At 48.2% G+C, this 26382-nt stretch overlaps 1 long non-coding RNA gene across 1 annotated transcript; it reads right to left on the bottom strand.

The window, feature by feature from the left end:
- Positions 1 to 893: 893 nt before the first annotated feature.
- LOC110356660 (uncharacterized) lies at positions 894 to 25758 on the bottom strand. The gene is made up of 5 exons (XR_010466625.1): positions 17538 to 25758; positions 14518 to 16434; positions 9799 to 13417; positions 9457 to 9719; positions 894 to 6522 (listed from the first exon to the last, which is right to left on the bottom strand). It is a non-coding gene; the product is annotated as an uncharacterized LOC110356660 (long non-coding RNA).
- Positions 25759 to 26382: the final 624 nt, after the last annotated feature.

Genomic DNA, 26382 nt, shown 5'->3' with positions numbered 1-26382 from the left:
CAAGCCAAAGCCACCACTCCTGGGGAAGAAGCCTCCCTCAGGCTAGCTCTGTCCTTGAAGGTGCTATTAGTTTATAAAATACAGAGGTGACAGAGATGGGGGCACCAGAAGCCACCTCACAAGCCAACAACACCAGTGAGGTCCCCATCACCACAGATTGGAAGGAGACAACACCCCATTTGGTCAGTAAGAACTACCTCAACCATCAGGCTATGCCACCAGAGGCTTTGAAATCATCCCGCTCCTTTTTAAACAGATTTATAAAGTCTAACGAGCCATATTACAAAAATAAAAAAAAATTATAGAGACTTTCTGCCAAATTGCTGAGACTTCAGGGTTCCCACCCAACCAGTTACTTTTACATCCCAACAATTCCATCCCTGTATTTATTTCTACTCCATTTTCTACCTCTGGGACCAAGCAAGCCATCGAACCTGGGTTAAACATGCCAAAAAAGAATTTAAGGCTTGACATGGCCAAAATAATGGTTTCCAATGAAACAAAACAAAAGGCTAAGATGAAGTAACTATTTCAGCAGCTTGTACAGCCATGTAAATAGATGTTGCCAAGGGAGACTGAAGAGAGATAAGACTCCACCACCCCTCTGGAGCTCACAAAGGAAGCGTTCAGATCCAAACCCCACTTCCCAGCAGCATTCACCACTCCAGCTTCAGCTGAAATAGTGGATAAATCACATTTTTCTAAAAAAATAAATGTTTTAAGAAGGGACAGAAAAATTCAGACTTCCCAGCTGGGCACTGGGAAGGCATTTCCTCACAGGGTTGGCTTCATTTCTGAGCAGTGGGACATCTACAGTCTCCTAACCATGAGGAAGGGACCAAGCAGACCTCAGGCCTGACCCAGGCCAGCAGCAAGTAGGAGAGCACTCAGTATTTGTTTTTACTGAAAAAGATGTATTTCTTTGGATGCTAATCTTCACTGACAACCCCCAGACCTACCAGGCTGCCTCACTCCAACTACTCCAAAGGCAAAAACCAGGCAGAAGGGGCTGGCAAGGCTGGTAGAGCTGAGCCTCAGGTCCTGTGATGCTGGGGATGTGCTGTGGGCTGCACCTGGAGAGGTTCAGGTTGAACATCAAGAAAGTTTCTCCTGGAGGGTTGGTGCAATGCAGTGAGGTTGCCCGAGAGGCCAAGGAGTCTCTGTCCTTGGAGATTTCCCAACCCAGACACAGCTGACCCAAACTAGCCTTGGCAACAGCTCAGACACCAAACTGGAGTCCTCCTGAGGTCCCTCTCACCCAGCGCTTCCACAAACACAAAGGGAAATGCTACAAAAGGAGATGAATACAAGATTTACCACAAAAATACAACCAGCGGGTACAGGAAAGAGGCAGCTCTAAAATAAGTGGATTTATCCCTGTGTATGTATTAGCACTGAACCTGATAAAGCCTAACTACACATTGCTTTTAATTAAGGGGACACCTGGCAGCTCCCCCATCTGCTCTGTTATCCCAGGGACACCCACACCAGGCAAAAACACTCAGGAATGCAGCTCCAGCTCACCCGCTGGCGTAACGTGTTTGTTCCCCGACGTGTTGGATTCCTGCTCACAGCCGGCTGTGTTGGATGTACGGTTGCACTTTGATCCAGGAACATTTCACCTGGATATACAAACTGAGTGCTACAGCCACCAGGGTAAACATTGTCTTTTCAGAGGGCAACACACACACTGCTTTAAGTAAACTGGTAGACATATCGACTTTATATGTATTCTGCCTTTTCAGCAAATTACCAGGGCAGATTGTGCCAGTTTTGCAGAAGTCATGGGGATTGTGCTGGCCTGGGGAGGGCTTTTCTTTCCAAGGAGGGGTCTGGCACAGCAGTTATGGGAAAGCTGGAGCCCAAAAGCATTGCAGCAGCCCAGGCCACCACGCTCATGGGCTCCCACTCCCGGGGAAGCAAAACCTGTTGCTTTTTGGGATGGTCTGGGTTTGGAGGGGCAGGGGAGAAGGGATGCTGGGTGGCTCAGGCTGTGGTGAGCAGGAACAGGCAGCTCAGGCTATAAGCACTGCTTGGTTCCTGGGAAGAAAGAAATCTAACTAGAGCCTGCAAGTGTGTATTAGTCTAGACACTTAAGATGCATTGGGAAATAATTCCTACCCAACCTCATCCTCCCCAGTGTTGTTGCCCTTGGGCAGAGGGGCAGCACAGCTCCAAAGGAAACCTGACCCAAAGTCCTGCACACTGCTGCCACGAAAGTGTTTGGTGGTGCATGGAGCATGCGTGGTTTCGGGGAGGCTGCAAGGAGACATGTGCCTCCAGCAGAGACCAAAAGCGCCGCAGGCTCCAAGCAGACGATTCATGGCTCGAATCACGATAGCGACATTAAGCACATCTCCCAGTTACCACAAGCTGCATTGTCCATGTGATGCCTCCTTGTCTGCTCAAACCAGGTCCCTCGTCCTAAGGAAACTGGTCCGTGAGAGCCAGGCTGCTCCTCCTACACAGGACCCCACTAACATGGGCTGCGTCCTGCTCAAAGCAGCACAAAGTCCTGTCACACGGGGCTGGGTGCCCACCCCACAAGACAGGCTATCTTGGATCACTTCCTCTCAGTGCTGCACAAAAGAAAGCAGTATTTGGGGTTTCTGTAACTGTATGTTTTGTTTGTTTTAAAAGTACATCTTGTTTCAAGTGTTTCAGGTAACCGCTGAAGGGAAGTTCAACATTCACGGTGCAAAAAGTCTCCCAATGAATATACATGCATGCATGCATGGTTTAGGAGGGAGCATGCTGCTGGGACTTAGGTTGCCCCTCTCAGCTGAACTACAACCCCAGGCTGCAAATGTGCTCTTAACAGACTGCATTAACCTAAATTCATTTCACAGGAGCCTGAGCTACACAGCACACATGCTGAGGACCAACAGGCTGGTTTCTGTGGCTCCACTGACATTACCACCAAGCTACAGGGCCTTGCCCATGCATTGAAGCCCCTCAGAACAATCAATGTTTAACCCCAGTAACCTAAAATGACCCAGCAGAGAGGTGCCTCAAGTCTGGATACCTGCCAAACAGTTTAGAGCAAGCCTGAATAAACTTCACCTCCAATGGCAAGGTGAAGGTGGCCACACCTGCACTCATTCCAGCCAGAGATCTCCCCTCACCCAAGCACTCTCTCAAGATTAAGCTTCTGTCCCAACTAGGACCAAACACTCGTATTGTCAGACTGTTAATGAAATATGCTGCTTATATCTTAATATACAAATAGAGGGAGCAGGGCAAAATAACCTGCCTCTACCACCTGCTGTCTCAAAAGGACAAAATACACAGAAGTTTCTGTGCACCAAAAATGAAAAAAATAATCAAGATACTCTGGACTGCCACAAATTGTAACAACTCAAACAGGTCTGCAGGTCAAAGCATTACTGAAAGAGTGCTAGCTGTGTGTCTATTAGATTACTAATTTCCATTACAAAGCAGCTGCCATAACCACACTAATTTGTCTTAATAGGGTAATAAAGTAACTGCTGTGATATTGAAAGATAAGGGAACACCAATGCCGACTGCGTGCTGCACCGTCAGGATTCTGTTCTGGAAGTTACAGAGCTGAACGTGCTCCTGGTCCTTCCATAGCAGCCAGAACAAGTCTTGCTTCTAAGTCACAATTATGTAAATGCCCACACCAATCAGCAGCACTGAGGACACATTTAGACAGCTCACGTACGAATTCTGTGTACAAACCCTTTCTGTTCCTGCAGACAGCTTTTCTAGTGAAGGCGTGAGCTGCTTTCCACATGAAGCTCTTCCAGCAGAAATACCCAGGGGGAAGTAGCATGGCAGCCCCTTGTGCAAACTGGGGACAGGCTGGTTTGGGGATGACTCAAGTGCTCCTACCAGGTCAGATCACCCAGGCAAGCACTAGGGGAAAATGCACAGCCCAGCAAAGGACAGTACCCATGTGCATCCAGTGGAGCAGAGCACCCCAAGGACAGGAGACAGCTGGTAACTTCAAGGGAAAGCATCAGCTGAGCAAGACTCAGCCCTACAGCTCACCATTGCTATACTGCAGGGCTCACTCAGAGCCTGCCCCAACACCCATCACTCACCTTCACAGAATGGTTACATGGGGCTACACATTCCCCTCTTCCACTGCACCCAGGAAAGGGCCTTTCTGCTGCTTCCCAGGTAGCACCTCCAAGCAGAGCTCCAGCTCCTCCACTCCTTCTTGTAGGGTCTGCCCACCCTCCAGGGGCCTCTCGTTAGCACTAAGTAGGCTTCCTGCCCTGGCTCTGCTCCTGCTCATCCCAGATTCTGGGGAGGTCGGGAAACAATGAGTTATCCCAGGGGTAATGGGGATGGAGGGGGAAACAGCCCTTCCCTTGGAGATTTGGCTGTTGCCAAAAAGACAGGTAGTCAAGGGGTATGAACTGCCATGGGACACACAACCATGTATTACCAAATTCTGCTCAGATCATTTCAAACATCCTTATTCTTACCCAGCCTGGCCATGGGTGTGCCTATACTTGTTCCCCACCCTCCTCTCATCCCTTGCTTCAGAAAATCACACTGAGATATCCCACACAGCTGAGAACCGAGCACCTGTTCTGGAGGACAGCCCGCAAAGAGGCTCCTTCGCTCGCCATCTCGTGGTGGTAGCAGGCAGCCTGCCACATCCCATGTCCCATATCCCCACCACCGACATGCCATGTTCCACATCCCCACAACCCCAATTTCCCCACCCCACATGCCCCCATCCCACATCCCCTTGCCAGAGACCCAGAGCATGCTGGGGATGGGGCAGGGGCTGGGACACTGCTGTACCACGGGGTGCTGGGGACCCACAGCACCCATCTGCACTGGACACTGGTCAGGTCCCCTCTTACTCACAGAATCATAGAATCATACTCATATGGAAGCAAGTGTGACCTGAGGGTGTCAGTGGGTTTACAGCTGTGTAATGTCTGCAGGTCTTTGTGGAGTTGCTCATGCTCAGAGCTCAGTCATACCCCAGAAATCACCCCCAGCTTCAACAGGAGATGTATCAGGAGATTAACACGATGTGGGTGATGATGTTTTGACCATGCTGAGGTTTCATGCTCCCAGTCTTGCAATGGATCTTAAAAGTTCAGCTCTTCACACCCCCAGCACACCAGGTCTGGAGGGCCCACCGTCAGGGACCCCAAAACTGCTGTAGGTGTCACAGTTTGGGCACCCTTGGAGGTGCTCACAATGGGGTTGTGCCACAAGAACCCCCCTATGGTGGAGGGACTGCCATGGGCAGCTTGGCCCTTGCACAGCCTTACAAGCACCCGGCAGTGCGGTTGCAAAGCTCCAAGGGCAAAGCTCCTGCCTCAAATCCTTGTAGCGTTCCTTTTTTTCCCAGGCAGCCAGTGCAGGAGCCAGTATTGTCCCTTCAGCCCGCACAGCTCTGGGGCTGGTGGCTGAGCCCGGTTTGCCATGGTGGCACCCCACGCCGGGCTGCCGGGCCAGTACTGCACCACTGCTGTGCACACACACTCAAATTGCAGGCTCGGCCAAATGGTTTTCATTAAACCTACAAAGGGAAATTCGCCTCAGAAAGAGCAGATGCCTGGAAGCTCTTCCAGGCCTGAATACCAAAGCGATGGCTTCTGCAATGTGTCCCCTCGGGCAGGGTCCTCCAGGACCTGCTGTGCAGCCCCAGCCCCTCCTCCAGCATCCCTCACCCTTCCTGCCCCTCCAGCATTCCCAGTCCCCCACCAGACTTACCCTTTTTCAGGTTTTCCCCTCTAATTTGGGATGAACAGCACAAAAGAATCAATTTTACTCCCCACCCCCTTCCCATCTTCCCTCCTCCCCTGTCTGGCAGGTCTGTGTTATTATTAAGACACTTGAGATTATGGTTGTCTGAAAGTCGAAGAATGACAGCAAAGAACCAGATGCTGTACACTGATAAATTACAAGGGCATTATGCAGAGGCAGCTGTACCATATAAAAGCCTAGTTTTTATACCACACCATGATTTTCCATGTGGCATCGTATGGTTCCAGCATCTGGGCGTCACCGTCAATGTCTCCCGTATATTTTGCTGAGCACTGTCATTATGATAATGAAGAAATTGCAGCAGACGTTAATTGCAGTTCCCGCTGGCTATTGCGAGAATTCGAAGGCATCAGAGCGGGCTGGCAGGGCCCCTCTCATCTCATGGGGGGGTTTCTTCACTGTGTTGGCAGCAGACGAGAGGGTCTGGATGGCTCCGGGTGCTGTGAGCAGCATCCCAGCACTGCTCTCCCAGTGGCCAGACCTGGTCAGGACTGGCTAGCACTGGTCAGAGATGAAGTCAGCAGGTCTCCGTTCAGCTCCCACTGCAGAGATTCATAAGTTCACTTCCCCCACTTGGTTTTCTCATTAGTCTTAGCAGAGAGCAGGCACAGACTGCATGCAAGAAGAAGGTCCCCATGTCCCCTCCTCGTTCCCCCATCCTGGCCACAGCAGGGATGCAGCGTGGAGGAGCGGGGCTGAAGCTCACAGCCCTTGGTTGGTGTTTGGATATGGCCCCGCAGCAGTTAATCAGTTCATAGCCTGGAGGGAAGGCAAAAAGGACTTTCAAAAGTTTATTCTCTGTCTCTCTGTTGTGCATTTAGGGATGTGAAGGCTCTAGGCTGGAGCTGCTAGCACTACAGGAAGGGGTTGCCCAGTGGTGGCTGGGACCCCCTGCACTGGTGGGCAGCAGCTTGGGTGCTCATGGTGGAGAGTTGGGTCCCTTGCTTAGAAAATGCAGCTGTAAGGTACACATGGATCTGGGGATCTACTGGCAGGACAAAACATCTTCATTTTGCTAATTAGGTCTGAATTTGGAAACATTTAAATTAGGTTCTTCTTTGGACATAAATAGCAAGGCTCACCTTTGTGTCTGTCTTTTCTAACTCCCCTGCAGTCCAGGGAACTCCAGTTGCATGCAAACCTACTCATTCCCAGACATAGTTATAGGATGTATGGAAACCATATGCCCAGAAATGCTCATGATATAACAGGGGCTTCAACAGGGAGCAGGAACATTTGCCGCTTTGATAAGCAATTGCCTTTGTAACTGAGTAAAACCTTTTGCAGGATTTGCCTCACATGCTGGCGCTTGGCTTGGGCTTGTCTTGGGCTGTGGTCTTCAGGCACCACAGTGATTGCTCAAACCAAGCAGGATCCCAGTGCCATAACCACACTGCGGGTGGCACCAGCGTCACATTGCGGGGCAGAAACCAGAGGCCCAGAGACCGCAGAGACAGGAAGATTTGGGTGGCCCAGCCCTGGGCATGGGGACATGGGACATCATGACAACTCCTTACACCCTGGACTGATTCACAGCTAGATCTGACACCTGTCTGGGGTGATGGTTTCGGTGTGGTGCTGGGGGGCCATGGGGAGGGTGGCACACGAAGCCTCAGGAATCCACTACGGGTACGTCCTTGCCCAGCAGCAGCAGGGTGAGGATGGGCAGAATTGCTGCCCTGTGAGTCACCCTGCTGTGACTGTCAGACACGAAACCTTCTGCTTTCATTTGCTCTGTCACTCAGTGAAACAGGGCCTTGTGTCAGCGGTGTGGCTTGCAGAGGAGAGCAGGGGCTTGAGGTTTATTGCACCGGTATCACGGGCTCCGGTAACTGCCTCCCATTTGCTTTGGTGGACATTGAGGGCAATAAAGCATTGCACCCACCAAAAGGAAGAGCTGCAGCAAGGCAAGAGGAGGCAGCCCCTGCACCCGGGAGCCTGTGGGTTGGACCAGGGCAGCCTCAAAACCTTCCCCCAGAACTCCACCAAAGGTTTTACGAGTTTCCAAAGTCCATAAAAGAAGGTACCTCCACTTTCCCCTTCTCGACCTCTGCCAGAAACACACATTTCTTTCCAAACAGCTCTGTGAAGTTGCAGGTGGGACTGATGCTCTGCCAGGGCTTTGCTGGTCTGATGAGCAGCAGCAAAGCCTGGGAAATCCTCATGTGTTTCTCTTCCAGCTCTCAGCTGAGCAGCAGGAGCTGTGGCAGTGGTGTGTGTCCTGTGCTGCGCCTCTGGCACCCTCGGGATGTCTCCATCAACAGGGAGAACTGGCCTCTGTGTCTCATACAGCTGAAGAGCTGACTTGAGAAATGAGCTCATTCCCTTCCTCATCACTCACTGCGGCCCATGACTTCATAAACCTTCCCATGGGGCAGCCCTGGGGCAGAAAGATCTTCATGCAGCACCCTCCACCTCATCTGTGCACCTGGATGCACTGATACAGCATTAAACCTCTCTGTCTCTGAGAGCAGTGCTGGCAATCATGGCACGAACCTTTTTTTTCCGACGGGCAGCGGAAAATATGATGAGTAAATGTATATGGCTGCAGCCTCAATGGAAAATTACTTTGGGTGCCTGTGCCTGGTCAACGAGCTGTCCCATGAGATGGAGCGTGCCAGACTCTAACATAAACAAGGAGGATGTGGACTGACTCAAGGAGGTTGTAAAAAGGGGTGATTTTTCCCCTGCAAGGGGATGTTTTAGCTGCCTGCCAGCCCGACTGCACAGCCACTGCCAGGGGATCCCCAGCTCTGCTGGACGGGTGCCGGGCTCCTGATGGGAACAGTCCTGGGGTGCAGTTGTCAGCAGGGAGGGGTTCCGGTCAGGAGTAACTTGGAGAGCTGATTCAGGGAGCACAAAATTAAAAGTGATCCAAGAGGTGCAGCGAGGTTGTCGGGAAAAGGACACAGGACTGTCATATGCTAATGCTGCTGATGCTGCAATAAAATGAGAGGAGGAAAGCATCACAGAGCTCGAGCAAGCAGGGTGCTTTGTTCACTAGACTCAAAAGCATTTAATATTACACTGAAACAAAAAAGAAAAGCAGTTGTTAAGATCAAACAGCATTCACGCTGGCTATTGTCAAACCTCCAGCTACCAGCAAAGAAGAAAAGAAACAAGACAAGGCGTTAAACCCACGGGGAGTGGGAGCAGGACAGGCAGTGATGCTCCCATGGGGACACCAGAGCCCCATGGTGACTGACACTGGCCCGGCGCTGCAGGGAATTAGCTCAGGGCTCAGGCATGGCCCAGCCACAAACCTTCCCCGGCTGCTGTGGGTCACCAGCCACAATTAGCAGTGATGCTCCAGAAGCTGCAGCGGGTGCGTCTCATCGGGGTGGGACGAGGGACTCGGAACCACAAGGTCTAACCACCCAGTTCTGTCTCTGCTCTGGTTTGCAGGGCCTTTGGAGGTGCCATGGGGTGGTCCTTGGTGACCGAGCATGGCTCCTGCTGCTCTCTGGGCTGGATATGGCCCATTCCAAGGGGAGCCCCCACTGAATCTTCTCCAAAATTTACTTTCTTCCTCTTTGCTTTAAGGCCACAATGGGCTCTCTCCACCAACCCACCACTCAGCATTACTGGCAGTGTTTGAAATGGGCAACACTGTGGACGTTTGTCTTTAAAATCTATCTCATCCACATTAAAATATATAAATTAATAAATAAATTATAAATTAGCCACACTCACGTTTCCCTTTCTCCAGCGAGGAAGCCTGTCCAGGAGAGGGGCAGCATCCTGCCCTTCGAGCACCTCAAACAGCCCTGCTCGGGGGCTCAGTGCCCCGCAGTGCCAGCATCCAGCCATCCAGCCCTACTGCCCATCGTGTGGGGCAGGCACATCCCACAGCCCCCGATGGAGACCCCACCATGGAAGCATCGGCACAGACCCCTTCTTACTTCCCGTTCCTGGTAGATGTCTTCAATCGAAAGAAAAGGCCTGGGGAGATTTTCCTGCAGGAAATAAAAAATAAATGAAAGGAGAAAGCAGAAAGAGGGAGGCTGCCCATCTCAGCGCGGCGCCGCCTGGCACCTGTGTCCCGGGGCAGGCGTCCAAGCGCGCAGAGCAGGCGCGGTGCCACGGCAGCAGATGGGCACGAAGACAACCCCGAGCCCACGATCCTGCCGCAACTCGGGGAGGGGGGCGGCTGTTTAGGGCAAATTTCCCAGCTGAGAATGTCAAAACAGCTGCCAGCCTGGAGTTTATACACCTATAATTAAGGGGGTATGTGATTTCTAATCCAGCTCAAACGGAGCTGGATTAATTGGCAAACCTAAAAATAGCATCCGTGACCATGTAAGGCAAGCTTTTGTGTGTGGATTAAATTAGGAAAGTGTGGTCTGGCTGTTCAGAGGGAGCTGGGAGAGACGGCGGCATCCTTCTGCCTCCAGACAGCCTGTGATGGCCTGATCCTGCTGAGGGCCAGGAGAAGCCCAAAGACACCGTGCTGTCCAAAAATACCAGCCTGGAGCCTGCTGAGGGAGCCAGGGCAAGAAGGAGCATCCACACCCCCAGGAGATGTGTCCCACGGGACAGGGAGACTGCTCCCTCACAGGTGACCCCTTGGTGGCCATGGCTGGAGCTGCTCTGCTCCCCCGCCACGCACCAAACACCCAACTGCTCACCATTTAACTCATTGCCTCATTTGCAAGAGTCCACAGCAAGTTTGCTCCCTCTGTTTGCAATGCCCAGCAGCCTTACATGATGTAAAGGGACTTTTTGAATTACTGGAGCCTCCCTGGCCCCGCCAGGAGACATCTCCACCTTCCCATGCTGCTCCTGGCTGGCTTTGCACCAACGCAGCCAACGGCAGAAAAACCCCCGTTGAGTTGTGCTCTGTGATCTGCTCCCTTTCTCGAACGCTCATCTACCCAAAGCCAGACTGCAAGGTTAAATTGCTTTTAATTTTTGTTCAATTATCTGCAGTGGCACAAATAACTAACAGCATCGATTTGAACTTGGCACACAAAGGCAGGTTCCAAATGGCAAAGCATGTTATGAGATCGAATTATTAAATGTAGCTAATGAGCAAAATAATGATGTGGTGCCAAGATATAAAAGGTTAGACTTTAAAGTTGTCACAGTTCAAGAGCAAGAAAGATTTAATCACATTCTTAATCAAATATTTATATGATAATGCGCTTTAATCAAAATAATGGCAATTAATTTGGAAAGGAATATATTGTACACTTCCTGTTCTTGCTTTATGGAGGTTTTTTTGTGGTGGGGTTACAGAGCACATATTTCCTTACTCAGTAATAAATCCCCCCAGTTTTACAGCTGACTGTGCCTGGGGTCACACTGGCAGGACAACAAACTGCAGGAACAATTTAAGCCCTGGGGGTGCCCTTCAGCCCGTGCGGAGCCTCGTGCCCTCCCAGGTGCCATCACAGGACCCCAAATGCCATGCTTGGTCCTGCTCCATCCCACCGTGGGGCTGGGCAGCTGTGGGGCAGTGGGACCGATGCTGGTACCCGCCAGTGAGCCTGGGCCCCTCGCTATGTCTTTGAAGCACTTACAGTTCACAAATGATTTAGCTGCTACCTCTTTCCCTCTGAATCCTGCCAAATCTCATCACTCCCCTTGGCAGCTGATGCTATCACAATGATTTCCAGCTGTGCAAGAAGCAGTTTAAAATGGCTGCTCTGCCAGAGCACTGATCCCAACCTTCCTCCTCCTCTTCTTCTGCTGGGCAGGGAGGCAAGAGGACACATAGCCAGCACTTGTCCTCTCCCATCCCTTCTCCAGGGCCCCACAGTCTCATCCAACCTCCTTGGCAGAGCTCAGGTCTGCACGTGGATGCTCAGCACAGAGATGCAACAAGTTTTGGTCTGGGCTTTTTATCTGGTGTGCTAAAAAGAAAAAAAAATGGGCAAATTTAAAGAAGCAATAGCCACACCAATACCAGGGTTTGATTCCAAGTGCCTGCAAAGCACAGAGGTGGCTGTCCTGTCCACCCTGCTGAGATACTACATGTCAATACCATGAAGGAAGGGCCATGGAGGCTGAAGAGGTTGGACATATGCAAACCTGCCAGGGTGGAGAAAAAAAATGCATCTAAATCTTTGCCCAAAAAGATCAAAATAAAACTTATTTGAAATTTTAAAAAGTTGGAGGACCATCTCTAGTAGGAGCTGCAACAGTTGAAACATGACAAGCAAACACCACCTCTTAAGGAGCGGACCAAAGTCCTTCCAGTGCAATTAGTTGAGGTAAGCACCCAAACAGTTCCAAGATTACTTTTAATGGAGACTCCCAACTACCAGCTTTCACTAAATCTGGGGAAAGATCTTCAAAACACTGTGCCAAGCAAAACAGAGCCCGTTGAAAGGGAGCGTTGCTCACCCCAAATCCCCAGTAGGAACATGCCATTGTTTGTACACAGCTCTGCCAAACCTTTGGAAAAGGAGGAATGCTGCTGGGGCTGTCGAGGCTGCAGGAACCCCCAGCTGGCTCGTGCCAGCCACCCTGGCCCCAGCAATGCCCATGGGCAAGGGCATGGGGAGCAGCCGGTGCAGGAGGCACCGCTGGAGGTGGGTACCAGGGACTCGTGAAGCAACCACAGCACCCTCCCATCACCGGCCCTCACAATAACGTGTCATTCCTGCAGCCAGGCAGCTGCTGGGAAGGCGATCAAAACCACCGCGACAGTGTCAAAACGCTGGCCCTGCCTCTGGGCCCCTGGCACACACCTCTGCATATGCACAGCACAGTATTTTCTCTCCTCCTCCTTTCAGCCTCTTGTGCCGGGTGGATGTATATGCACTTTTCGCTGTCTTTTTAACACTTCATCAGAAAGCTGGAATTTTTTTTTTTAAGTGCTAAGTTTGCTGTTTCTGTTGGAGCTGAGATGAAAAGCTTTCAATGAACCACCTTTGATTGGAATCACTTCTGTTGCCTTGGGTTTGGCCAGATGTTTCCTAATTACTTATCTGTCAAAACTTTCTTTTTTTTTAATGCACAGACATTTCCTCTAAGTGAGAAATAGTGTAAGGTTCTTGTTCAGTGTCTTTGCCTGAGTGAAATAAACCAGGCTAAGCTTCATCATCAAGGCTGGATTTTATGCTTGAACATGCAACATAACATCAAAAGCTTGATCTTTTTTATTATTCAGCACAGCCTTTTAAGAACAACTTCAGCAGGAGCCAAATGGCACATTATAACTTAGGATTTAAAACTTTTATTTTTAAAGCTAGATCTGAGTCATGCAGCTTTCTCCTGAGCCCGAGATGGTTTCATGTAATAACTCAGGGCCAGAATCTGCCACCATCACTCACGTCAGCGAAGGCTTACTTACATGAACAGACTGATTGAACCAGTGCTGCTTGGGGTGAGTAATGGTTACAGAATCAGGTCTGATCCTTCTCCCATCAGAAAAATATTCCCACTGATTTGAGTCAGTCGCTGGATCCTGTGAGGATGTCCTGTCCGTGACTCATGCAGCAATTACTTTGGAGGTAGAACGAGAAAGGAGGAAACCTTGAAGACTCTAATTCCCCAACCTGACCACTGCCTGGCATGGAGCCGTGAGCTGATCTAATGAGGCAGATGTCGTTATGTGTCAGTCATTTCAGACATTCGGCATCGATTTGTGGTTTGGCTGCTGTCAAATCTTTTACTCTGGGTAAGCGTCCCAAGGACCCCGACGTTACTGCAGAAGGAAAGGAAAAACCATCAGAACCGAGCCCTGAATGACTCTGAGGATGTTTTAAAGGTTTTGTTCTCTTCCCTCTCCAAAAATCCCAAAATCCAGTGCCAGTCAAAGTATCCATGGATAATATACCAATATAACAAAAGAGGACTGAATTAACAAAAAATAAATCCATATAACATTTTTTCAGGAGCTTTAGCTGTCTTCAAAGCCAACTAGCATTCTTTACTGAAAGCAGGATCAGGCCAGCAAAGCTTTAAGAGTTTAAAGTTATTTGCTAGCTAGTTATTTTTCTTCAAAAGAGACTAAGTAAACCTCTGCCCGTAGCCTTCATCACTCCACCAGAAATGCTTTGTCAGTGTATTCGTGACAAATTAATTATAGCGATAGAAAAATCTCAGTAGAAATGAATATTCAAAAACCATTTCTTTTTAGGCTGTTGACTTCAGGGAATGTACTTCTGTTGCTGAAGCTGTGTGTTTTCCTCATTAGCTCTCCTCCCTCCCCCAGTTCTTTTCAGAAACTTTCAGAAGTGATTAGAAATGGTTTTATTTTCAGCTCGCCTGGGGAATGGTATTAGCAGTGGAACAAACCAATGACGTTAGAGTCTTGCTGGCAACAAGAAATGGCCCATCAGCAAACTTTTCAGAGAAAACATCCTGAAATTACCATATTGCTCCTGACTACCTGATGCTAATGCACAGTAAGACGCTGGCATGGGGTTATCGCGCAAAGCTTTAACATGGAAGGAGCTTGTCTTTGCAGCTCTGAGGATACACAGGAGCTCAGCTCAGCAGCTCGATCCTCTAATGAGACCTGGCCTGACCCTGCAAACAGAAGAAGGAGCAGAGCTGGGGCAGACCACAGCAGACCTCTAACATACCAGAAAGAGATATGTGGCTCTTGCTCACTGCAAAGGCTTTGGTGAAGCAGAGGACTCCTCTTTGTCCCTTTCTCTAGTTATTGTCTGTAAATGGTGGATCTTTCTTGTCTTGGGCAAAAGTCATTTCAAGGAGCACAATTCCCATTTGTGAATCACATGAAGGCTGACAAAAGCAGGAGGTCACTGCTCCCCGTCACCTGCGAGTCATCCTCCTTACCTTCATCCCATGGTCATGGTGGTCCTGTCCCAATGCTTGCACAGCTTAGTTGAAATATTGGCCTGCAAGTCTTGAAGGCTCTTCTCAACACGTTGCTTTGAGCTGACAACAGCAATATACACAAATAAACCTTCTCCCAAGTTGTGACTGCACAAACCAGCTCAGAAAGTTCCCAAAACCAATGGCCCCATGAGGAGCCACATTCCCATCTCTGCTGCAGGAACCAGGCAGAGATCCTCATCCTCACCTTCCCCCAACATCTCAATTAACAAGCTGCCTCATTAGCTTCCTATACTTAATTAACAAGTTGAATTAATAAGTAGCCTGAGCTGCTTAATTAATAATTAATTAATCCTTGGTTAATAAGGACATCAGGAACTATTTCATAAGGAAATAATTTCAATAGATTAAGGTGACATGAAGATCTGAGAAGGCAATTAAATGTCTGCATGGAGCTGGTGCTGGCCCCCACCCTGAGAGCAGGTGTCCTTCCCCCGTGTCCTGCTGTGGGTGCCACCTCACCTTCAAAGCTCCCGCCTGTCTCCTGTGGCTACGCATCCAGATTGGAAACATCCAAAATGCTCATTTCATTCTCGTTTCCACTGATGATGCTCTTCAGAGCCACTGCTCAGCGTCTCCTCCCAGGAGGTCCCTGTCCCTTCTGGAAAGGAGGAGCTGGGGCAGGGGTGTCATGCCTGGCTCTGCAGCAATGCTGAAGGTTGGTGTCACTTGAAATTAGCAATTAAAAAGGGAGGCATAAGTATAAAGTACAATCTAAACCCATCCTGCACTGGGACGTTACTTTCCAGTGAAGGGCTGTGAATGCATTTCAGTAGTTGAAGTTTAAACCTGCTCTGGGCCAACCAACCCAAATACACTGGAGCCAGGCAAGAGACCCCACGAACCTGCTGCCCATGGTCCATTTCAAAGGCAGGTGCGAGCAGGCCGAGGGTCCCGGCTCCAGGAGAAAACACGGTTCAGTTGAGCTCAGGCAACGCTCAACTCAACCAAACCCAGCTCACCATGTTGCCCACAGTTTGACAACATGCAACACTTGGCATTTTTCTGTTAAAAAAAAAAAAAAGCATGAAGAATTATGTTGATGTTTCCTTCTCATTTTGATACAGAAATGTCTTGTTTCCACATTAATATTGATCTCAGGGTGTACATACATATATATACATAAACACATTGCATTAAAAAACAACCATATTATCATATAACATTTCAAATTTAGCTAAATAGAAGCAGTTCATTTTTCCTGATGGTACTGGTTTGAAATTTCCCATCCACAAACCATTTTGAAATCCCAAACAAAACAAAAATCAGAGTTGTTATTTCCCACACAACAGATGCAGTGCAACAATCTCTAGGAAGATGAATTTTTATTGTTTACTGTTGCTTATGGTGACTTCTGTTCATGGCTGGTTTCAAATAAGATATTGAGTGTAGCAACAGAACACCTTTGCAGAGAGATAATTATCAGAACCCTCAACTATGATGTTCTCATTTCCAATCCAAGTATTTGAAGACTGGAAAATACAAACATTACAGTTATTGCCACGTAGTTATATTATACTGTTGGTTTATTCTGAGAACAAGAATTAATGATGCTCATTTTTTTCCAAAATTTGTTGGACAACCTGAAATAAATGACAACATAAATTTGTTTCTAATAATGACAGCAAGGAGGGGAGTTAGGGGACGGTATTTATTGACAAAACGGTCTAGAAACAGAATCTATAGGCAAAATTGAAATGGAAATTCAGCTTCCTAGTAGAAGGATGCGAGATGGTATTTCACTGTTTCATATAGCGGAAATCAGTGCTCCCCACACCTCTTAATCCATTCTTTTTGGTATCTAGTGGGTCTCTAATGCCTCAGAATGCCATTTGTCCAAGCGTCAGTGGGAAGGAGCTGAAAACAAATGCAACTTATTAGTGACAGAAAGAAGTTCTAGTTAATTCTGGATATTTTTCTGACATAAGTCAGTATTTTCATAATATCTCATCCCTATCTAGAGCCAAAAACACACAGTGTCTCAAACTTAGCGCTGCTTTACCAAGGGTGGAAAGGAGGAACATGGTTTTTCCATCTCCTTTCACCTGCTGCCCTCCTCCCTATGACAGAGCAGGCAGTGGTTAATAGGATAAGCGTTAGCATCAGTAACTCAAGAAAAGCATCAGAAAATTGAGTAGTCAGTGCTCTCTAACCCAAAGAGAATTGGGAGGGTACTTTTTGTTGGAGTTTACATAATGTGGATTGACATCCCTCTGCATTATCTTTCCAACAAGCAGCACCTAAAGCCCGTTGAGGTCTGTTTGGATGTAGAAACAAAGGCAACTGTTTCACCTGAGAAACAGCATGAAGGTTATTGATCTCCAGAGCCTGGCAATACAGCATAGACCCTGTTTCAGCAGATACAGGTCATGGTGTTCTAATGTTGTAGTGGCTTGAAACTATTCAGGGTAGATGAATACCTTGAATACCATCTTTTTCTAGATGGTAACTGAGTTATTATCCCTAATGAGCTTCATGTGACTAGGACATAGCGCATAAGTGTTTTCCATCACTTTAAAAATATATGAGAAAGAGACCTGTGAAGCTTCTTGCTCGAGGCTTGCAGCAGGTCAGTAGCAAAGCAGATGTGCAGCCTTTCCAGTAGGACATTGCTAATGTAGGACTCTCTACAGAGCCCAAAGAGTTCTTCTGCCTCTTCTGCAGATCCCCCAGGACACAGTTAGGGCAAAACCCATCAAGTGTGGAGCGGGATTCATGCCTTAGCCCAGTTTCAGCTCTGTCATACAGCAAGCAGGAAAGGAACAAGAAAGAAGAGAAAGAAAAAAAGAGGCAATTGACTCCATCCCTGCTGGACTCCAAATAATGAACACAACTAATCGAGGTCAAGGACATGTTGAGTCAGCAGCATGGTTATAGTCTTGAGAACAAAAGCCCGCTCCCAAATGCTTCCCACGGTCAGTGTTGCAGCAACAATTTGGAAAGGTTTTCAAAGTATTTACCAGTTGCTGTGTCTGTCGCCTGCCATGGAAGTTCCCACTCTGTTGTCTGCACAAATCCACTCACATTTCTGCAGTTGCTTTACCTGCTTTTCATTACATTCCATGTCTAACAATGCAAACAGCACTAGCGATCTGAATGGCCTTTGGGGTAGTTTTGACCACCCTCAGCCCAAAATCCAGCAGTGATGCTAAAAACAAGCAAAAAGCTATCTAACCCTCAAGGCAACTTAATGATACTTCCTGTAGTGATTACTGCAGCCAGAGATTCCCCTGTTTCTTAACTCTCCTCCTGAATTTTGCTTCTGTGTAGCCATGTAACAACGATTCTAGATTTGGGAGGGAGCTGCAGTCAGAAAAGGCACAAAGTAGGGAGTACACACCACTCCCATCCCTCTGAGCAGCTGGGAATTGCAAACATAACTACAAATTCCTGTCCAGTGAAAACTGTATTTACTCATGCAAACCAAATCCATATACATCATAATCGCCAAGGGCTCTAGGTCTTATTTTGGACCACAATGGACCGCGCTGATTCATATACTTCCTAGCTGCCTTGCCAGAAGGCTGGGCTTGCTGTGGGTGACTGGTTCTGGCCATGCAAAAACACAAGCCAACTTCATTTCAAAGAGCAAGCAGGAAATTTTGCATGTGTCCAGAAGGGAAGCCCTGAGCCTCCTGGCTGGTGCTGCCCCATAAGAAGAATGAGAGTTTCAGCTCCATCTCCCATCACTGACCTGCTCCCGGAGGTCAGCACCGTTATGGTTAACAAATCAGCACTACCACACAAGAACAAACCAAGAAAGGTGCAGATCTCCCAGGTCTTCCTACAAAAACATCCCTTTCCAAATGTGATATCCTGTGTGGTCACAGTATCTTGTGAAAGCTGTATCGGCTTGGAAGCTGGGGACACAGAGAAGATCCTCTCCCGTTTCACATAGCTGAGCTCTGTCTGTTCCCGGTGGCAGAGGATGGACCTGTCTGGACTGTCCAGCTCCCCTCCAGCAGCTGCATTTCATGTGATCAACACCCAGGAACTTTTGGTAGTGAATCCCTGTATCCGCATGTGATCCCCCTGAGGCTGGAACCCCTGGTCCCCAGGCTCCTGCCTTGGGGCCAGACATGGCTGTTTTACCCAAACTTAACCCCCTGTTGGTGCAGCAAGGCATGTGCTAAGGCCTGCAGATCGATTTTTAACCTTCTTGTTCTTCTCAGGCTTGTCTTGATACTTCATTCCCCCCTACTATTTTTCATGAAATCTAGGCCAGCAAGGCAGAAGAGGGAGTTCAGTGCATCTGTTCACCACTAACATTGACAAACAGCACAGAAAAGCTTTGCTAACCTGAAATGTATTGGCATATCTAACCAAAAACCACTTGATTTCCCCTGGAAAGCAAAAGCTGTGAAAGGCCATTACTAGCAGGTCGCCCTTGCATGTGAAGTAATCGAATCAGGAAATGGGAAATGTGAGGCAGGAGAGCTTAGCTGTCATTTTACAAAAACAATTAAATGCATGAAATGTATCTTAATGATATAATTAAGGCAAAATTCCAATCCACCATTAGTAGTGGCAATAATTATTGCAAGCACATTACATTCAGTATTGCAGCAATGATGAAATCCTTTGTTATACAGGTTTATTAAAAACAACAACAACAAAAAAAACCAGATTATCTGCTCCTCAAGAGAAACTCTAATGAAAAATCACTTGTGAACAAACTTTGATTACTTTTTGTTTGTTTAGGCTGATAGAAGTGAAGTCAAATCAACACAGGGAAATCACTGTAAAATACTAAACGAGTGCTAGGACCCATCACCAGCTGTTACTGAAGGTGTGCAGTGAGAACGCTGTATGAAGCAAAGCTGACTAATACCATCATGGACAGGGTAAGCTGCTGCCATACACTTGCAGGAGGTATCTCCATCCAACTCACCCTGAGCTGCCCCTGGTCATGGTCGCTTTTCTGCACTCCTGGATGTCAGCGTTTCCGAGGCTCAGCAATCGGTCAATGGCTGGGAGGTTGCTCCATGTGATCTCCAGCTTTCAAAGTGGCCAAAAACCTCATTTGTGTGGTCACTGCTGCTGCAAAGTTGGTCCTGTAATCTCATGGCCACTTATGAGTCTCATACAGGTAGAATTTGGACTTCACAGCACCTTTCACAAGTAACCTTTTCCATCACACCAGAAGTTAAGCCCAGCTCCTGTAAACAGCTGACTTGCCCACATGCAAACCCTGCTTTCCAAAATGCACTAGCTAGGTGCCATTCTGGTGGGGTCTTTTTGGCCACAAGCCCCTTTGGAAGGGCCAAGCCATGTGCTCGGCTCCGCAGGAGCTGCTGCTTCCCCTCCTGCAGGGACATCACCAAGCCAGTTTGCTCCTTTTGTCTTCGCTCCCCTTCCAGTCAGGCTTTCCTGCTTCCCCCTTGGCATCTACAGGCTGCAAAACGAAGCCTAGCTGTTGCTTTTTGACCATTTCCTACAATTCCTAGAGGAAATCCCTCTCTACTGGCAGAAGAGCTTCATGCATTGCTGGGCTAAGGCACCCAGAACAGTAGAGGGAGGCAAGGGATGCTCCTGGGCAGGACACTGACCCTGCAGCTCTCCTTTTTTACCCTCCTAAAGCAACTGAAATCTGTTGTCACCTTTGAGACCTAGTTTGCAGCAGGACAACATCTCACCTTTCTTACACGAGAGACAATGAATCACAGCTTTTCAGCCTTACAACTTATTTTACACTTATTTTTATACTCTGCTCCCGCTCTGTCAGTTCTCTGTGTTAGGTTTCCAGGGTTTTGGGGCAGTTGGTTTGGCACAGCAGAGACAAAGGCTTTGGAGCCAAGTACCTATACTGCAGAGAAGCCATCGATCAGCTGCTAAAAGCCCCTTGGATATTGCTTAAACTGTTTTACATATTGGGACAAATGGTGGAATTAACAATCTCAGAGGTGTGAAGACATCAAATCTATCCTTCCCACCAAGAGAGGAAGCCATCAATAACATTTCCCCTACGGGTACACTTTTTTGGGACTATAAGTAAACTTATTAGACATGGGAGCCTGTTTATAGTGATTGTCAACACTTGATTCAGCTCAAGAAACAAAAATGAGAAAAATTGACCCCCTCCAGGCAGACATGCAGCTCCTAGGTGATAACTGCCAGAGGACAAGCAAATACATCAGTTGAGTGATTACATTGATACCTGCTGAAAGAGAGGGATTTTCAGCTATACACGGCTGATTTTCTACATGTACACCTCCCCTTATATACTGAAAAGAAAAAAAAAAATCAATTAGAAGAGTAATTTGTTTCCTAATGCATTGGTTGGAGAGAAACATTAGTTCAGAAACATTAATTTCTGGACAAATGTTTACAATTATAATGTAATTTTGATTCCACTCAAGTCCTATAATGCTACCCTGTATCTCAGCCAGATGTGGACGAGAAATGAGAGTCTCCAGAAAAGGCAGATGTGGGGTCACAGTGGTGGGAAGTGCCACCCCTGTTTTTGCCATGAGGATGTTGAGATGTATCGAAGGACAGGGCTGGGGACTGGGCTGTTTCTGCATCTGAACCTTGCTCCTCAAGCCATGAATGAGTCCTGGGTTAACGGGAACCCAGAAACAGAAAGGAGGACAGCACACACAGCACATGAAGATGGAGGACAACATGATGCACACCCTGAATAGGATTTTTTTTTTAATGTGTAGGACACACAATGCAGAATTTCTTTAAAAGCGACATGTATGCGTGCTGGCTGACATTTGTGCCATTTGCCCAAGTCCTAAAGTCAGTCCAGAATCTGAAGACCAAGAGAGAAAGTAAGTGATGGGCACAGTCTCCTGGGGGTGTCAGAAGCCCCCATGTACAGGCAGTACACACAGAAGCAGCAGCTCACAGCTGTGCTTTTACCCACACACAGCGCTGAAAGACAGAGCAGGAAAGAAAAACCAATGTCTTTTCCCATAAACCAGAACTTCAGGAGAAAATACAAAGCCCATTTTCCATGCTCACTTTTGGTTCCAGCAGTTACTCACAACCAGTTACATTTGTTCATGACTCAGTCCAAGAAGACCTTGATTCAGCCCAGAAACCTCACCGAGGAGTCGGGCATCTTCTGACAAATCGGAAAAGCTGAATAAACCTGAACATTTTTTTGAAGTTAGTCTACTTCCTTAAAGCTTTGCTTCATATTGTGCTTTTCTACACCACAAACAGTCTCGATTATATTCCTTAATACTCTCTCTTTGTTCTCTGACACAGCTACTCAAACACCACGCACCCCAAAACGGAAGAGTTTCCTTTGAAGCATCGCCAGGCTATAGGCAACGGCGACCACATCCTTGGGCTCACATAAAAAGCAAATGTGCTGGAGGTGCCTGGCCTTCCTCAACATCTGCTGCACATCAAGCACCTGTCTGCATCACCTTCCGTAGGGGTTTTCTGCAATAAAAGTTGCTCTTCTGCCACAGGTTACTCATCGGATCGGAATTCTCAGCAGCAGGGTGCAAGTGCATCCAGGCACCGTGCAGATTTGCAGAAATTGTTTATATAAATAGTTTATTTGGACATTTACAGTAAAATCTGGCCTGGAGAGTAGAAACAGAGTTCCAGTTTCATGCTACTTTTACAATATTACTGTAAATCTAGTCATATTTAGTATTTTTCCCTCCAAGTGCAGGAATTATGCACCCAGCTGACCTTGCACTGGCACAGGAGGAAAGGAAGCTTTCCAGACCTCCTGTTTGCAAAGCAATAAAACATAACAGGGCTCAGAGATCAGAGAGAAAATAAACAGATCCTCTTGCTTGCCCTCCCCCACTCCCCATTTTTTTCCCTCCCCAGCTTATATTTAGCTCTGGCTCCTCCATCCCCATGGGAGCGGGGAGGCAGAGCACCCGTGCCAGGCTCTTGGGGAACCTCAAGCTTTCCTCCTCAGAACAGAAATTTGACAGACCTGCTCAGCAGAACAGAGGGAAACAGCAGATCTCGCAAGGGAAAAAAATAGAGATGAGAAAAAGAAAGCGGGGGGGCCTGTCAGGGTCATGCATCATTTGGTTTTTAACCTGATTCTCCTCATCCGAACCTTGCAGAGCCTTGGTTTGAGATTTGAGAGGAATAAAAACAAGTAAATAAACCCCCACAACTCTCTGTGTGCAGTATGATGGACAAGTACATTAATAAGTTGTTTGGAGTGAACATGTGCTTACAGCTTGTCATCAGCCCCGGGAAAGCCGTCGGTGTGCACTCACACCGAGGTAGAACCCAACCCAGCTCCCTCCTCACACTCGCACCAGCTCTGCTGACAAGCCCAGACCTACACAGCCTCTCCTCAAAACACCACAAAGCATCCCAAAGGGGTTGGTCTTGCATGACTGCATGCTCGCGTGACTATTTCAGAGCTCCTGAAACGTTTTGGATGCCTAATTCTTACTCATCTTAATGGGCCCAAGTACTAAAATGCCGTAAACACCTCTTGCAAAAAAGCAGCTGACTGCAGTTGGTACTGAAGATATTAACACTACAACATCAGAGCAGAGGCTGTGGCCACAGCCCATCCTCTGTTTGTGACACAGAGGGGACATAGCGGAGCAAACTGAGGACACCCACCTCCACCTGTGACACTACAGCATCTACCTGGGACATGCAGCCAGTGCCATGTCCTGCTGCTGTGACCCCGCAGAGCTGCTGTGGTCCCCAGAGCAGCCCGCCCATCCCCTCCCGGGGACAGGTATATCCATCTTAAAGGTCTTTTAAAGTATCCCAGTAACTTCTGCTGTATTGGGAAACAAGATATGACGTCTGAGCCAAGCTTCCAGTGCAGCAAAAGCCACCTTTTTCTCTCCATTTTGACAATAGCAAGGCCACAGCAGAAAAGTGAAGGTGGGAGCCTGGTACAAAGCCACCTGCCTCGGTGCAGCGTGTCGCTTGGTGAGCGATGCTGCAGGGGTGATCTATACTTAAGTGTCTGGTCTCTTTTTTTTTAAAATAGGCTTCTAAGCAATGCACATCAACACCAAAGCAATAGCTTTGTACTTCGGAGTTACTCTCTTAATCAAATGCAACTTCACAGAGCCACACTGATCTAATTGTTCAATGTCCAGGTTCCCTGACTTTGCAAGAGATAAATACTCCAAGGAGCTGCATTTTGACTGGCATCCAAAACGCACCACCGGCTGCTGTGATTGTGATTTATTGCTGCTGCTAACAATCAATCTTAAGGCAACTGTGTGCATTTGAACTGAGAGTCAGGACTGCACAGGGGGAACAAACACCCATCAAGAGCTGACAACTAATGAATCCTGACCAGGACTCAACACTCTCCCGCTTTTCTGCATTGCAAAACCCATTCCAAGTACACTGCGTAGAGTGCTTCATGTCACCTCTCCTCTGCCTAGTCCAGAGCCATCAGTCTGGTCAGCCAGAGCTCTAAATTCCATTTATGCACTCTTTAATCTTACCTGACAACAGGCTCTCCATGCACAGGGCAGGGAGGGAGCAGCCCAGGGATGCTCTCCAGCAGCAGCCAGCCCTGCTCACATGGGGAGCAGCAGGTTGTGTTCCCCAAAAGGGGAGGCAGCCAGGGAAGAGGCCCCCAAGCTGCAGTGATTTATGCACTTCCAGCCACAGAGGCAGAAAAAGCACATCTACAGCTCCTGCAGCATGTGGCTCTAGGACACCCTGAAGCCCAGTTTTGGCTACCCTGAAAAAGTGCCACAAATCTCAGTCTCCCCTCAAAAAGAGTAAGCACCAAAGCGGCTGCTGTTTCAGAGGATTTGTCTTTCATTCGCATCGCCCAGGCAGCTTCAGAAACCTGGCGCATCGCTGAACCAAAACCCAGCCCCACCACATGCAGCCGCAAAGGGTGGTCAGGAAACACCTCCTTCAAAACCTCCTCAGCAGAGCAGAGAAACCCTCCCAGCCAATCGCCACTCTCCTCGGAGCTGCCTAAATTTGCCTCCTGGACCACGGCAGGATTGTGCCCACCTGGGTCAAAGCTGCCAGCTGCTCTGCCTGCTCACCAAGCAAAATGCACAAGCCTTCTGCACTGGGTTCAAAGGAGAGGGGTGAGCTGTCTGCAGGGTAAAGAGGCAGGAGGAACCAGTTTTGACCCCATCAGACTTTAAATGAAGTGAATCTTGAGTAGTGCTTTTCCAGCCTGATCATGTCTAGAAGCCCAAGGCAAGAATTATTTCCTCTTTTCTCCCATCCAGGTTTTTGCTTCTGCTGTTAACACCGTTACATAGTCCTGTTTCATCTCAAAGCAGTCGGAATTTCTAGACTCTTTTTTTTAAGGAAAAAAAAGGATAGCAGCAAGTGTTTGGAGTAAATTCCCATTACAGTCAGGATAGTCAACAGCAAAGATTCCTGTGAGACCACGTTGCTTTCTTAGTAAATCTCAATATAACCCATCACTGCAACACTTGCTAGGAGGGAGAATTTGTATTTCCAGGCATCTTACTCAGGGGTTTCTGTCCCCGGTCAAGGCTTCCCCTTCCTCAACAGTGAGGCAGGTCTCAGCCTGCAGCATAGGGAGAAAACCCTCCAGTCAGTCAGTCCAAGGGAAAAGCAGCTTGACCAGGTTAAAAAGCAAGAGCTGAGTCCAGGTTTCACACCTTCCCCACCTCACAGCACCCCAAGCCATCTCATTCACATTTACTTGGAGGGACCATCCCCGAGCCCTGGGGCTGAAGCTGAATAAGCCCTGGGGAGGTTTTGCTTCGTGCCCTGCAGGCACAAACCAGATGAAACGCGGGCGCAGGCAGCACCGAGACTGGACGAGAAATGAATCATCTCCTGGGATGAGCAGGAACGGGGACCAACGCGGCTCCCGAGGAGGCGCTGGTGGAGGGGGCACCGGCAGACAGAGGGAAGAGTTTGCGTTAGGACAAGCAGATGAAATACGGAGACAAAAAGTGGAAAAGAAAAAAAAAGCTCTTGTGAAATTCAGATACTTTGAAGTTGGAATTTCTACCTTCCAGCGAGCGCAGCCAGGGAGGGCCAGAACTGCTGCAAAAAAGGGTTTTGATGCTGGAAGCACAGGGGAAAGCTGCATCTGATTTCTGAAGTCCTATTCCATCTGCAGCACAGAAATCTGTTTAAAATCAAAGGCTTTGCCACTCGTGGTTTCCGAAAGTCACAAAATTGTTTCTTCCACTGGAGTTGCGAGAAAAAAAAATAAAAATGATTAAAAATAGTCTTTTGCCAATCAGCTGCACTGCAGTGTCCCCAGATCACCTCATTAGCCATGGAAAGACAGCTTAGCAACAACATTTCTCTGCCCATTCCCACGCACTGTGGTGGTTGAACTTGGCCTTTTTTTTTATTATTATTTTTTTTTAATTTAAAAAAAAATTCCATTTTGGAAAATGTGGTTTCAGCTGAGTTCTCATTTTTCTGTGGGAAGATGTAGGTTTCAGCCATGAATCCAAAAATGAAAAATGTCATTTTGAAACAGTGACTCAAACCAAACCTTGCCCTTTCCCCCGCCTCGCCGCACCTGGACTAAAGTGGATGTTTCCCATTTGGAGGTGTGACCCCGAGGCTCGGGCAGGGACATTGCCGCCTCTCACAAATGTGGTGGTTTGGTGTTCCTTTGCATGCAGGACAGAAAAGTGTGTTTGGAGCTGCTCGAGGCAACACCGGTGCCACCAGGATCCCACCACGGTCACTGAGCTTCTCGTGCAGCCCACGGCATCGCGTTCATTCATCAAAGCTCTGTGCTGGTAACGTAAATCAACTCATCCCCACCCTGGGTTTTCGTCTCGTTTCTTCCTGCCGGCCCTGATCCCACAAGACTCCCATGCGCACTGCTACACACTGAGTAAGCCATTTGAATTTTTATCTGTG

The sequence above is a fragment of the Columba livia genome, chromosome 16 (assembly GCF_036013475.1).
Source record: "Columba livia isolate bColLiv1 breed racing homer chromosome 16, bColLiv1.pat.W.v2, whole genome shotgun sequence".
Classification (NCBI taxonomy): domain Eukaryota; kingdom Metazoa; phylum Chordata; class Aves; order Columbiformes; family Columbidae; genus Columba; species Columba livia.
This window is presented reverse-complemented; position numbering and strand designations above follow the sequence as displayed.